We start from the raw sequence: 9,402 nt of genomic DNA, 5'->3' as shown, positions 1-9,402 counted from the left end.
ATTAATTCATGGCAGCTTATTAATCAGTGGTGTTTGCTCATGCAGGTCACTTGCTGATTTATCTCCAATTCACAGCTCATTAGAAGGTGTGTAACTCTTCAGAGATGTTGTTATTTAACAGGTATGTTTTCCTAGTGCCATTAATGACCTCTGGATTTAGTAACTCCTGACACAAGAGAGATTTGGGAGATTATTCACAGAAAATTGCAAGTCTTTTCCCATGGGCATTGGACACATTAGGTCATGGAATACCTTGTGATAAATTTACCAATCTGTATTTGGATTCTACTCCTAGGGTGCCAATAAATTTCACAAAGTGCCCAAGCACATTTTCAGGTGTTTATACACTCAGAAGTATCCCAGACTTTCTCATCCTCCCAGGAACAGGTGGTACCTCCTTGATTGGTGCAATCAGCACTTTCCATCAGTGTGTGCCTTCTCCTCCTGAGGTTGTTCAGTGGATGAAAACATTGGAACAAACTCTGATCCTTGTGGAACTCTGCCTGGGATGCCCTGGCAGCTCAGTATTTACCTCTGCAGCAACAGTTACTCTCTCCTAGAAGTTGCTGAGAGCTTGTTTTATGGGCAGAAATATTAGAAGAATATATTTTGTGTCCTAAAGGAGCTCTGCAGAAGCGTGAGCAGGTTAAGGGATTACAATCTTCACCTTTTGTTTCACCTTTTTTCATCAGAAGGAACTGGTTCTTTAAAATGGGGTGTGCAGCGTCATCTGTGGTGGAATTTAAAGGAGCTGATCTCAGATACAGGGAAAGCAATTTTAGTTAATGATATGATAAAAAAATGGGCTTTTTTGTAAGAGTCTGTAGAATAGCAGAATGTCCTGAATATTCAAAGACTTTATTGGTTTGTCTTCATTTTTACCCAAAATGCTGCTTGAGTATGGAAGACTTCTGCAAAATTAAGAGGGTTTAGTTTAAACTGTTTGAAGGATTTTAAAGTCCTGCCAAGAGGCTCAAATAACCTTTAAAATTCTAATGTTTCCTGAGCTTTGAGTGCTCCATCTTTTAAAAACTGTCTCCTGCAACTCTACAAACCCTGACTTCAGTTTGTATTTCAAGCACAAGAAAACAGCTCCTGCATCTGAGACAGTGAAGAACAGAGCCCAGTTCTGGAAACACCCCTGAGGTGATGGCTGAGTTTTCACTGCTGAGCTCTGATCCTCTAAGCTTTGTCAAGGAGACTCGTGAGGAATTCGAAGCAGATATTTTTGTGTTGCAGTGACATCACCCCGTTCCCTGAGGTTTCCAGAAATCTTACAAGCCCTCTGTGTACAGCAGCCTGTTCATTCCTGTGAAGTCATTCTAAACTGAGAGTAATTCCACTGCAGTGCTGTCATGTAATTGTTCCAAAGCTGCTGAATTAGATCCCGGAGTCTTGTTTTATTTTTTTTTTTTTAGGCAAAGATAAAGCCTTGAATGAGAATCAGCCAGCGGAGCCACAAAGGGCAGCTGTAGTTTTTGCTCCCTGCACAGGAGGGTGCTCAGCCTCTGTCTTTATCTGCAGGGAGGAGTGACTCCCCTGGTCATCAGGACCAAGTGGAGAAGCTGTTTCCTGAACCGGGCTTTTCTTGTAGTGACACTGGAGGATCTGTTAAATCCAGTGACTCAAAAATTATTCAGCCGTTCAGGAATTTCGGGAGGTGTGTGTTAATTGCTGCTGTTAAACCATTACGGAGGTATTTAGGTCAGAAGATGTAATGATCATGACGTTGGTATTCTCTAATGGGTGTCCTTAAAGGTGCCAGGATTTTCAATAGGATCTTTGAAGTTGCTCAAAATTAGGGTTTTTCCCATCTCATTTGCTCATCTGAACGTGTGAATCCCCGTGTGAATCATTCAACTGAACAGTGAATTCTCATGTGTGTAAACATGAGTGGGTTTACCAGGAAGGAGCAGATGAGTTTGTTAATTTATATTCCATTTGTAGTACCTGTAGTAGTTATATCCTTAATTATTCTGTATTTTCCTTGTTAAATCAAAGAACATCCTGAGTTGGAAGCGACCCACGGGGATCATCCAAGTCCCACTCCTGGCCCTGCACAGGACAGCCCTGGCAATCCCACCATGTGTGTGATATGCAGCAATACATTTCATGTTCCAAAGCAATCTTCTAACATAACTCATAAAATGGAATTTGACTTTCTGTTTACCTTTTTAGGGATCAAAGAGGGGTCCTGGATGTTGTTGTCTGGTCAGGTTTTAGTTAAGTGAGTTTTCTGTCTGAAAGCAATTTGTCAAACCTGTGTGTTGTACAATATTCCAGCCCTCTGGGTGCACATCCAATTTAGTCACTGAGGAAAGACAGTTTTGTTTTTAAAAAGCAGATGTCTGGAAAAGGAAATATCTCATTTCAAACCTTTTGGAATAAATACAAACCCAGAAATGTAGTAGGCAAAATCTTGTTTGCTGTGGTGAAGGGGATTCGTCCCCTTAACATCAGCACGTAAATATTTGCTTCATTTCAGTCAATATTTACTTCATGGGTCAATAAAACTTGTTTTGCACTTCACAGAGTTAATATTTACTTGCTGTTTTTAGCTTGGTGACAATATTTAAAATTCTCTTAAGGATATGGGGGGCTTTTCTACTTCTTTTCTAACAAAAGATTTTGTTTTAACAGAGGTGTGTTAGTTTATTAGGGAGCATTATCCATGAATCAGACCATGTTTGTCATGTAATAAGATTATCCAAATTATGCCTATAACATTTTACAAGTATGAAAAGGATTTTTTTTTGCTTGAAATTGTCTAAATGTCTTACCAAATTTAAAAGCAATTGCTCATGTCTGTAAAATTAGGCTGTAAAACTTAAGACACAGATGCTAGTTTAGAAGGTAAAGTGAAACTAAATCTGAAAATTCTTTTTGTTTGGAAAAACAATCACTAACTTAACCATTTTTTTCAGTTAAGTCAAAGCACAGTGGCCAGGCTTGTATGGTTTAGGAAGAAATGCAGAGATGAATTTTAGATCCTTCAAGTTGACAAGACCACGTTTGCAAACTGACAAGTTCATTTCCGTGGAAGAACTTCCCCTGTGCATTTCATATTTCCATCACAGCTGGCTGTGTGCTATTTCCAGAGGTTGAGGTGTATTAGAAGTTGATCCATGGCTTTCAACCTGCTCCAGCCTTTGTCTGCAGCCCGTGGGTGAGGGCCAGGCCCAGCTCCTGTGTCTGCTCCAAGGAGATAACGGGGTGCTTGTTAAGCCACGTGTGTTATCTCACTGCCATGTACCCTGCTCCTGCCTGCTGGGCTTAACCCCAGTCCTCAGCAGCTTGTTTACATTTCTGTCACAAAAAAAGACCCCAAACATCTCCAGTTCTGTCCCTCAGAATGGTGATTTTGTGATTGATACAATTAGAGATGAGGGTGAGGTTGTTTAATGGAAGCCTTCAGTTGAACTAAAATCTCTGAACTAAATCACAGCACACCCATATCCTTCAAACTGTCAAACAAAACATCTGTTTATGATAATGATTATCTTAATTGAAGAGTTCTAGCTCATGCCATGCTTTTCTTCATTAATGAAAGAATACTTAGAAAAGTACTTAACTATTTAAGTAAGAACTACTTCTGAAGTGAAACAATGCTGAAGGAATACTGGAATTCATCTTAGCCCCCTACATAAACTTCCTCCAGGTGAACTTAACCAAGTTAACCATTTTTCAGCCTCCAGTGCTGCAGTAAAAATGTGCTTCCTTAAATCTGGCTTGCTTGCAGACAGAGTCTGACACACTGGATTTAGTACAGCTGCAGAATTAACATTCAAAAACTCCCATGCTGCACAGTTTCCCCACATGTTACATAAAAATGCTGTGCAGCTACTCTCTCCAAAGCTCCTCTCTCAGGGCTTTACCTGCCTGTTTGCCTTCCCTTTGATTACTGTTTTCATTTCTACACAGTCCAATTATACACACTCACCCAAATTACTGTTCATTGGGAGAAAAATATGGTAAATTGATAATTCTGCCAATATTGGCTTAACATGCAAGGTGTAACAGCTTCAGAACTTATTTTGATGGTATGTTGTGTTTCAGGTGATGGGAGGAAATGTGGGTTTCTTTGAACACCTGAGCTGTAGAGCTGTGATGGTTTGGAGGTTGTTTCAACATCCACATCCATCTCTATCTTGTTTAATCCTTCAGGGTAGAGAATGGCTTAGATTCCATTCCCAGATTTTCAGGATTTTTCATCCAGAGACTGAATTTCATTCAGGAAGATTTTTGGGTAAGTAACTGATTTGATTTAGGGAGTAGATGGATTTTAAAGTCCTGTGGTAGGTAAATACCATCAGGAATACCTCCTCCTCCTCCATAGCTTTTCATGGCAAAAGTAGTTCTATTATTTTTGTATTCTAAATAAATATTTCCTAAGCTTTATTTTACAAAGAGTGCTTTTCAGGAACCAACTAAATTTTTTTGACTTTTACCAGTTTTTCAGCCCAGACTTGGAAATCACTCCTTCCCTCTTTATCCTGATGGTCCTTCCCCTCCAGGAGAATCCCAGCTTGGATTCCATTGGAGTCAGCAGTGAAGGATGGACTGGGAGCAGTGTGAAATTCTTGCTGGTGCTGCTGCATCTCCTAACAGGAGAGCAGAGCCACAGAGGAGGAAACAGCATCAACATTCTTCATAAAGCAGAGAAAATAGGTGCAGGCAAATCCTTTAAATTGAACTATAATGAAATTATTGTTTATGGCCCAGCTTCTCCCTTCCATCCAGAATCTGTCATTTAGGGGATTGGGCCAGCAGGTGCAAACATAATTGAATTCAGGGAAATAAATAAGGAGGGAGGCTGGGGATTGTTTGTTAAAAAGAAGACATCTAGTTTACTAATTAGGAGGATTTATAGGATGCTGCACTTAAAAGTAGATGATTATTGACAGCTCATCTTAATCATGAGAGTTACTTTATAGTTTGAGGTTTCTTCCAGCAATAACCAGGATCAGCCCCTCTGCTCTGGACACTGTTGTTTGCAGCTGGAACCTTTCTGAAAGGCTGCACAGAAACAATGTTGTCAATTTAGAGAGGAGGTAGCAAAAAATGTGTGTTACATCTGTCTTTGAACTAGTTACACAGAGGAAAGAAGTTGGAATTGTTTTTAATTATAAGAACATAAAAAGTTATAGGACTGTAGGAAACTAAGATGGGAATTGCTTTTGATATTCTCATCTAAAGGTATTTTAATGGAAATCAGAGGTAGATATTAAACTAAAGTATTTGTCAGTGGACACTGCTGAAGTGCAAGTTAAATATTTTTAAATTTCATTTATTTTAAATGCAGTAGTGCTGATAACACTGGCACTTAGGTCAATATCATTTCTCATTAAAGTTCTTTTAACACTCCCAGCTTCATCAGTTACCAGCGAGCTCATCCCAGGTATGAATTACACATTTCCCATGCCTTTATCTAATTCATTTCTCCATCCTGCACTTCAGTAATTTGAATCTGAAGTATATCAGGAAAACAGAGTTGTTTTCTTCTCTGTGGAGAGCTCAAGCAGAACTATTCCTCACAAAGAGTAACAAACAGCCAGACTGAATTACCATGGAGGATGTTGCAGCTGAGCTTGTAAATATTATTTTGATAGACTTACATTTCTTTCTGAAAGGAAAGAGCATTAAGGAATATTTTGAAAATATGGAAAGGGAATAATAGAAAATAAACTGAAAACCAGTGAGATAAATTTGGCTCACCAGCCTTTTTGCCATTTCATGTCTAGCATTCATTTTTGAGATATATCAGTTACATCAAGCTGAGGCCAGTTTAGTTTTATGTGCCTGATAAAATGGAGTGGATTCACAAGGATCTGGCCCATTCTCTTCTGTCACCTCATATTTCTGTTACTGTGTCTGTACATTCTATTTTAACAGTTTGAAGAAAAAGAAATGAAAGTTTCTAAGTAAATATTTTTACATTCAGTTACTCCATAGAGCTTCTGTATTGTGTATTCCTCCAAGTAATTCATCATGATGAAATGCAATGCTGAAGTAAAAGAGTTAATTAAAATTTAGATTGGAAATTGAAATACCAAATGAATCTAATCTGAGAGTTATGATTTCAGGTCTTCTTATGCCCAGCAACACATAAATGAATATCCAAGGAGTGGGACAGCCACACACTCAAGGCTGGGGCAAACACTCAGCAGCTATGGAATGAGAGAATCCTTTAATACAGAAATCTGCACTTTGCTTTTGGCAGAGCTGTTCTGAGAAGGGGTTTATAATGCCCCAGGAGACTGGATTTTCCTGGATTTGGGAGGAACCAGTAGGTCCCGAGGTGTGTGGCTGTATTTGCCATTCCTCAGCTGTCTCAGGAAGTGCAGAACTTTGCTTCTACAGCTTCCCTCTGGGTGCAGACTGATGTGTCCCATGGACAATCCAGCTTAGTGTAAAAATTAGTTCAGTTTGCTTCTGATTTAATTGCAAAATCACTCAGACTTTGTGTGTTTTCTCTATGAGTAATCCAAATTTAGATTTCACTGTTGGTGCTACCTGGGGTTTTTTTTTGTGTTTGTGTTTAATGCAGCTGAAACTTATTATGTAAAATGGGTAAATTGGAGTCTTTAAAGGAGCTGCCAACTTACATTTGCCTGAGCTACTTCAGCAGTGGAGAGGAGAGGAAGAATTCCAGACACGTCATCCTGATTTCACAAGTCTGCAGAGATCTCCAGAGTGGACTTACCCATCTGTGTGAGGTAGGAAATAGCTCGGTGCTTTTGTTCCTGACAAGTGCTGCACATGTGTGCTCCAGCCATGTCATCCATGTCACCCACAGCTCCTCCTCTGTCCAGGCTGGCCGTGCCCTGGCTGGGCACAGCAGTGTCCTCAAGGTTGGCAGAAATGGGCACTTGAACTCAGAATCACCCTGAAGTGCAGAGCAGGTGCAGGACTTCCTCTCTGACCTTCCCCCAAACCACAAAAATTGGCATCTGAACATTCCTGCTTCACTGTTCAGGGACAATACATAGCTCATTACTAAAGTGTTCCTCCCAAAACTTGACATTTTTCTGTGTTCACTCACCCTGAAGTGACAAAAGATAGGAAGGAGAGGAAAATGGGAAGGGAGGCTTTCCTTGCTCTAACCTTGGCTTCCAAAACAATGCTGGAGAAATCCACTCTTGTGTCTGGGATTCCAACCCAAGGCACCAGCCTGGCCAGCTGGGGACAATCCCTGTCAGGGATGTTGTTCACAGCTCCCTGCTCTGACAGTGCTGGAGCTCTGTTGTTCAGTTTTGTCCATGGCACTGTGGGAGAGATTTCCCCTGCTCCAGAGTCCCTGTGGCATCTCCTCAGCACACACAAATTCACCTTTCAGCTGGGTCCTACAAATCAAAGCCTCCTTGTGGAGCAAACCCACATTCCCTTCGTTGTTGTTTCACACTGTGTACCCATGAAGGGTCCTTCTGGACTCAGTTCTAAAGGGATAATTGTACTACTTAAATATTAAACATCCAAGTTCTTTTTTTTATTGTTAAACCAATATTAAAGTAGGACAAAGCTGATTTACAGTTTATGGCAGTGCATTCCAGAGTCACTGGCATTGCAGCTGATGTCCTGTTCCAGCAATATTGGCACTGCCAGGAGCCACAGAAATAGAGATTTTAATAAAAAAAACTTTATTTCAGATCCACTTCAGTTAAATTATAAGTTAATCTTGCCTTGTGAACTTCCAGGCTGTTAAAAAGGGCAAATGGCTGCAGTGTCCTCTGAAACAATTCAAACCCTTATTTTTCATCAGGAGATGATTCCACTGCCCTGGAATTGAAAGTAGGGTGTCTTTTCCTCACAGATTGTTATTTAATCACTATATATTAGCTTTCATTGCCCTTTTGATATATTTAGGCTCATAAACTTCTCATTGACTAGATTGAATTTACCACGATGTTGTTACTTTTTATGAACAGAATGAATCAATAGCAGATCTGTTGGTTTGCGCTGAATTGTTTATTTTAAGGGATGTTTAAACTTTACTGAGGGAAAATGGAAGGGCTGATGCCCAGTCCTCCTCTTTAATACTCAATATTTGATAACTCTGAGTACAGCCTGCCTCAACCAGCAAGTGCTGCACACATTATCCAGAGATCCAGGGCCAATAATATTTCCTAACATTCTTTGAAATGTAAAATATTTTGCAGTTTTCCCCATATGTGGTATTTAGTACTTGTAAATTACTTTATTGTTGTAATAGAAGGCTTTTGCTTCATTACTAGGGAATATTCCAGAATAAGACTATTTCTTCACTGAAAATAGTGATTTAGTTTCCTGTACTCCTCAAATAATCTCTACAAACCACTTGACTTCATCTATGAATTTGAAGCACAGTACTAAGAAATATCACTGAGTTCACTCTGTCATTGAATTTTAGGGATGTGGTTTCTTGCTTTTTTTTTTTTTTTTTTTTTCTGTTTGTTTAATAATAATTAAAACCATCTATTAATCAAGTTCCATATAGACAAGTACAAACCTGTGCCTAGTGGATCTAAAAACTTGAGAATTCTTACATCAGTGTAATCAGGTGATGACAGCCCAGACTTTGTGCTTGCTGGAGGGATTTATTTGGATTCACTGTTGCCTCTGTGAGCTCCCTCCTCCATTATTTGTGCATCTTTATTATTGTATTAAGTGGTTAATTAAATCTGGTCAGGTTAACCTTTGTTGATGATTAGAAGTAAGCATCTCAGCCACTGGAAAGCAAATAATTTTGGGTGGAACATCTTGTTCTTGTTTGAATAATTATCTTTGTTTACATTCACACAGCATTACTTGCTTGAACCAGACATTTTTGGGGAAAGAGGGGCAGTGTCCAGAGCAGGTTTCCAAATGTACAGAAATTATAAAAGAAAAACATTTCCCTTCCTTCTCCTCTATGAGAAAAACAGGGAAACAGTTTGAATTAATAAGCCAGAATTCCAAGTATTCACAAAGAGCTGTAATTTGTTGTCAAATAACTTTTAAAAGCCAAACCTCCAGGCTGCCCAGCTGAACTGAGTCCTGCTTCCTCACTGAGAATTCTTCAGCAGTAGCAATATTTTCCTGGTGGAGTATTTGTCATTCTTTTCCAATTATTACTGTTATTATTTTGTAACTCTGTTTGTCTTTGTTCTGTGGTCTGTTCTTTTTTTTGAGTGCTAGTGAAAACCTCTTGTCATTTGCCCTGTCCTTCCCCTTGGTTTGATATTTTCTGCCAACCCCTCTGCCCTGAAGCATTTTTCCCCTTTTTCTCCATGCAATGGGATCTTACCTCTACAAAACCATTGCTTTTATTGCTCATGGAGGAGTGATTTTATCCCAGAAAAATTCTTCAGTCATCAAGGTGGGAAAGACCAGAAGGAGAGATGCCAAAGTGATCTCCTGGCTGATTTTCTGATTCTTCTTTGGAAG

The sequence above is a fragment of the Pyrgilauda ruficollis genome, unplaced genomic scaffold (genome assembly GCF_017590135.1).
Source record: "Pyrgilauda ruficollis isolate IOZ18807 unplaced genomic scaffold, ASM1759013v1 scaffold59, whole genome shotgun sequence".
NCBI lineage: Eukaryota > Metazoa > Chordata > Aves > Passeriformes > Passeridae > Pyrgilauda > Pyrgilauda ruficollis.
The sequence above is the reverse complement of the archived record's forward strand: the minus strand, read 5'-3'. Positions refer to the sequence as shown.